General features: G+C 47.0%; 1 long non-coding RNA gene across 1 annotated transcript in view; it reads left to right on the top strand.

The window, feature by feature from the left end:
• The first annotated feature begins 2,352 nt into the window (after positions 1–2,352).
• LOC134943207 (uncharacterized) overlaps positions 2,353–6,000 on the top strand; it is an 87,059-nt gene continuing 83,411 nt past the window's right edge. Inside the window, exon 1 of the long non-coding RNA XR_010181625.1 lies at positions 2,353–2,429. This is a non-coding gene — a long non-coding RNA (uncharacterized LOC134943207). The remainder of the gene's footprint in view (positions 2,430–6,000) is intronic.

The following is a 6,000-nucleotide window of genomic DNA, read 5'->3' as shown; positions in this document are numbered from 1 at the left end:
TTCTCCAGCCACTCCCGCGTTTTTCCCAGAAACGTCAGCGTTTTTCCACACACTCCCATAAAACGGACAGTTTCCGCCCAGAAACACCCACTTCCTGTCAATCACATTACGATCACCAGAACGATGAAAAATCCTCGTTATGCCGTGAGTAAAATACCTAACTTTTGTGTTAAATAACTAAGCGCATGCGCTCTGCGAACCTTGCGCATGCGCAGTAAGCGACTAATCGCAATATAGCGAAAATCGTCAACAAGCTAACAACTCTGAATGACCCCCCATGTGCGCTGCAGGGGGGGGGGGGCAGATGCAACATGTGCAGAGAGTGTTAGATTTGGGTGGGGTGTGTTCAAACTGAAATCTAAATTGTAGTGTAAAAATAAAGCAGCCAGTATTTACCCTGCACAGAAACAAAATAACCCACCCAAATCTAACTCTCTCTGCACATGTTACATCTGCCCCCCTGCAGTGCACATGGTTTTGCCCAACTGCTAACAAATTTGCTGCTGCGATCAGATCTGAATTACGGGTGGTCTTCAGTATGCCGGCTGTCGGGATCCCGGCGCACAGTATACCGGCGCCGGAATCCTGACAGCCGGCATACCGACACTTATTCTCCCTCGTGGGGGTCCACGACCCCCCTGCAGGGAGAATAAAATAGCATGGCGCGCGTAGCGCGCCACCGTGCCTGCAGCGTGGCGAGCGCAGCGGGCCCGCAAGGGGCTCATTTGCGCTCGCCACACTGTCGGTATGCCGGCGGTCGGGCTCCCCGGGCTCGCCGGGAGCCCGACCGCCGGCATACCATACTACACCCCTGAATTACCCCCCAAGTACCAGCCAACCAGCTCCTTACCGTCATTTTTCAAACACAGCCTGTAACATGGCTGTTTGGAGCTGATTGGCTGGTACTTTATATCTCTCCACTTTATCATTCTCCAAGGCTTAGTACATATGCCCCTATATGTATCTAAGTTTATCTAGCACATTCCATAAAATGATAGTTAAAATCTGATTGGTGGCTGTGAACAGTATCTCCACTTAAAGTTTGATACATCTCCCCCTTAAACTTTAAGAGGGAGATTCAACTGTTTGAAAAGTTGGTTGGGTGTCTGTTTTTTCCTGTCTATTAGAAAGGAAAAAACAGACTCCCAACTGATTTTTCAAACATTTGAATCTCCCCTTAAATGTTTTAAGGGGTCTATTTACTAAGCCTTGGACGGAGATAAAGTATCAGCCAATCAGCTACTAACTGTCATTTTTCAAACACTACCCGTGGGCTAGATGCATCATCGCTTGGAAAGAGATAAAATGGAGAGAGAGAAAGCACCAGCCAATCCGCTCCCAGATGCCATGTCACAGGCCCTGTTTAAAAATGACAGGAGCTGATTGGCTGGTACTTTATAACTTTCCATTTTATCACTCTCCAAGCGATGATGCATCTAGCCCACAGTGTAACATGGTAGTTAGGAACTGATTTGCTGGGACTTTATCTCTGTCCAAGGCTTAGTAAATAGGCCTGTAAATATGTTCCTCCTCAACTTCCCATTGACTGATATCTGGCAGCTCAGAGCTCGTGAAAGAATAAATCCCTTTTGTAGTGCTGGATTGGTTTTATCTCACCATACATAAAGGGAATCTCGTTCTGCATTTTGTCACACAAAGAGGAGTACAGGTGGACCTATTCCCTACTTTGCTCCACAATTCCACCTTGGCCCAAACCTCGGTGCACTTACGCAGACCAGAACAAAATTCGCTCCTGTATTGCACAGCACCTGATTACTTCCGTTATAATCTACAGTACCACTGTCATAATGATATATTTTCTGATGTGTTGCACTGTTCCTTAGTCTCTGCACTACCAATTAACAGGTGCATGAGTTGCACACAGTCTAGACAGCATGTAAGGTTCCAATGTTCACTTAAACTATTACAACTATTTCAAAGATGAGGTTTTGCTCATAAATAATCTGTTGTTTAAACCCCCACGGCCTACGGAGTTTACAAGTATGCTGCTAAGATCTCCTCATCGGGGGCGCCTTGTAGTCCTGCCAAAAAGTAAAGAGAATCCAAGGCTTTTATGTGTTCTGAAACCCGCCATGGGCCCCAGGGATCAGTATTACCTCAGGACGGAGTACTGTTGTGAATCTCAGACACGGAGCTTGCGTTCCGTCTAGTATCATAGTGGAACATGTCTGTCTGATGATGCCAGGGCAGCAGGTGATTGTGGCAGACAGAGGCATGGCATAGGAGCACGCCAACTTCCTATTACATTTTCACTTGGGACACTACAGGAAGGACTGTATGACACTGGGACGCTTATAAACGATGACACTAGCAGGATGTGGCAGATTAAACATGAGACTGAGAAGCTGTAACATCACAGCCACAAGACCATCATAAAACTTCCAGCCTGCTGCAACCACTCACGCTAGGTTGGAACTTAATATGAAGTAGTTCTGTGTGACATGTGCTTAATGTTGTATAGTATAACGAGCCCTTAAAAGCATGCATATGTAGGCACATAACCACAATGTATTTAAAACGGGATCCGTTCAATTTGCTGGCTGTCGGAATGCCACCAGCCGGAATACCAGCGCACAGGGGCTATTTTTTCCACAACACCCATAGAGTGGGAATAGAACCTGTGGCAAGTGTAGCTCGCTACTGAGCCCGCAAGGTGACTCGCACTGCTCGCCCCCTGGCGGCACTCTGCCGGGCTGGATTACGTATGTAATCCTTTAAAACTGACCTTTTGTTGTTTTATTTAGATGCAAAGTAAAATGTTTAAAAAATGGTGAAGCCGGGACCCTTTAATCAGTGCTAATTTCCCGATGGCGTTGTAAGGGGATGCGGGCAATTTACCTACAATGAAAATTCCGATGGTCAAAATCCTAACAACCAATCACCAATGGTCAAAAACCCAGCAAGGTCAAAATCCTGACATGGTCAAAATACCGACATTTAAAATGTCGACAAGGTCAAAATACAGACATTTACAGACAGGTCGAAAAGTGATTTTTTTTTTTCATTGAAACCGACTTGTTCATACTTTACCATCCCAGTGGACCTGGAGGTGGAATATAATAGTAGGCGAGTGCAGCGAGACACAGTGCAGCGAGAGGACGCGGAACACTTATACGGTGCCCATGTCGACCTATGTCGACATACACACACAAAAGAGAAAAATTTGAGTCGACTTTTTGACCTGTCGACATTTTAAATGTTGGTATTTTGACCTTATCGACATTTTAAATGTTGGTATTTTGACCTTGTCGGTATTTTAAATGTTGGTATTTTGACCTTGTCGGTATTTTGACCTTGTCGGGATTTAGATTTAGACCGTCGGTCAATTGTTGTTGGGATTTTGACCATCGGGATTTTGATTGTAGGTATTTCATACTAAACCTGTTGTAAGAGGTCGGCCGCAGGTGGTCTGTGTGGAAAGTGTGGTCTATCGAAAGACGGATCAAACAGTACGCTTTAGCGATCGCCGACCGTTTGCGGACACATTAAGCGCAGACTTTTATTAGTGTGTTTGCGTCGTGTTGAAATCTGTGAGATTCATGCACATTGCGACTTCTGTGCGACTCAGATTCAGCTCAAATATATACAATGAAGAGTAAACTGTTACTAAAGTACAGGGAAATTAGTCATTATAGATGATCAAAGTGACTAGTTTGTTGTATGTGCAAATATTATTACTGTAAGAGAACTGTCCTTGTGTATGTGTGGGCTAGCGGCTCTTTCCTCTTTTCCATGCATACTGTGTACAGTATGTGCATGTTTGTACTTGCGATTGCATATGATTGTGGGGGTGATTCAGACCTGATTGTAGATGTGCTAAATTTAGCAAATCTACGATCAGCTTCCCTGACATGCGGGGAGACGCCCAGCACAGGGCTAGTCCGTGCCGCATGTCAGGGCCAACGCCCCCGCACAAGTACAAAAGCATCACACAGCGGCAATGCTTTTGTACCGGAAGAGTAGCTCCCAGCCAGCGCAGCTCCTGCGTGCTGGCAGGGAGCTACTCGTCGCAGCCCGGGTCGCAGCGGCTGCATGTGACGTCACGCAGCCGCCGCGGCCCGCCCCCCCAATGGTCAAGGCATGCGTGTGTTGCCCAGACCACGCCCCCTAAACAGCAACTAAACGGCGCTAGCCCGCCCCCTCCCACCCAGCGACTGCCTCTGCCTGTCAATCAGGCAGAGGCAATCGCAGGGCTAAGACAGCCGTCGGCTGTCTGCCATGCGTCAGCGCACTGTGGCGCCGGCGCATGCGCAGTTTAGGCCTGATTGCTGCTGTGGGAAAACGCACAGCACCTATCAGGTCTGAATTAGCCCCTGTGTGCGATCCTTGAAGTGTTTCCCCTGGGAAATTATGTTTAAATGATGGTAAATGTAATCTGTGAAATACCAGTATATAAATACTAGTGTAGTACCTGTGTGCTTACTTTACATGTGTGCTGTGGGTCTAATTCAGATTTGTAAAACCCAGCGGTTTCCGTACAAATCCGATGGATGTTGGGCTGCGCAGGCGCAAGACCCACTCCGTGCATGTGGAGAACGGGATTTGCGATATTGCTCTCAGCCCCTTGTTAGATGCAGAAGGATTGACATGCTGCAGCATTTGGGGGGCGGCACCCGGGACGATTCTTCAAAACAGGGCGGTTTCGCTCCCATTTTGAAGCCTTGACGTGTCCAGGGTTACTTACAGCATACGACGGGCAGCCTGAGTAAGCTTCACCTTACGCAGGCTGGACGTTGTTTGTGATTAATATAATGCATCTATGGAATTATTACTAATATGTGATGTCTAATAATTGATTTTAAAATACATTTATACTTTTCGGCACTTCTGAGCTTTTACTGTTATTGTTTGTAGTATAAAGCGCAGGTCTACATTCTTATCCTGTATTTTGATTTATTTGTACCACTCAACGGGCCCCATTCAGTGATGTACGCAGATGCCGTCACAGCTGCAAATATGTACGCAATGCTTATGCGCAAATATGGAAATGCCGCAGCCGCCCGGATTTGTATTGAGACGCCCACTGGCAGATTTGCAAATTCCAATGTCTGCGTATAAAGACGCAGCATCCTTCACAGAACACTCGATTAGCAGAATTTTGAGTATCCATATGGTGGCGCGGCCGCATGGAATGAGATGCCAGAGCCATTGTAAATGCGCACAGGATCACAAACGCAAGCTGTGACACGCCCCCAAAATGGTTGCAACGCACCTGGGTTTGAGTCGCCATTTCTCCATTACCTCCCTTACTGTCACTTTTTCAAATAATTCCTCACTGTCCAGGTAGCACTGGAAATAAGGAAGAGGACAGGCATCAGCATATAAGTTTCCTGTCGGAACGCGCACATTCTGTTACATAGCAAGTAACATAGAACTTGACAGCAGATAAGAACCACTTGGCCCAACTAGTCTGCCCCTTAGAGTGTAGGGAATGCAGCTTTCCTTAAGGAATAGTGTAGGTTTAACGCAATAAAAGACAATTTTCCATACTGAGTGTGTGAGAGAGGACTTCAGCTAGTGCTGATCTTGCTCGTTGACAGAAACTTTGGGGGTAATTCAGATCTGTTCACTAGGCAGCGTTTTTTGCAGCCCTGCGATCAGATAGTCGCCGCCTACAGGGGGAGTATATTTTCGCTGTGCAAGTGTGCGACTGCATGAGCAGCAGAGCTGCACAAACTGATGTTGTGCAGTCTCTGTGCAGCCCAGGACTTACTCAGCCACTACAATCACATTAGCCTGCTCGGGACCTGATTTGACATCAGACATCCTCCCTTCAAACGCTTGGTCCCACCTGCGTTTTTCCACACACTCCCTGAAAACGGTCAGTTGCCAAGGCTGTCCTATTGTATGGACTCAATGGGCTCTTGCCCAAGGGCCCCAGGAGTAAAAGGGCTCTAGGCTGATAGCTGAGGGTCCCCTCTTTCCAGGGGTACCAGATTTTTGAAATCAGCCCTGGGGAACCGGAGATATCCAACTTGA

Source organism: Pseudophryne corroboree, chromosome 1 (genome assembly GCF_028390025.1).
Source record: "Pseudophryne corroboree isolate aPseCor3 chromosome 1, aPseCor3.hap2, whole genome shotgun sequence".
Taxonomy (NCBI): domain Eukaryota; kingdom Metazoa; phylum Chordata; class Amphibia; order Anura; family Myobatrachidae; genus Pseudophryne; species Pseudophryne corroboree.
The sequence above is the reverse complement of the archived record's forward strand: the minus strand, read 5'-3'. Positions and strand labels throughout refer to the sequence as shown.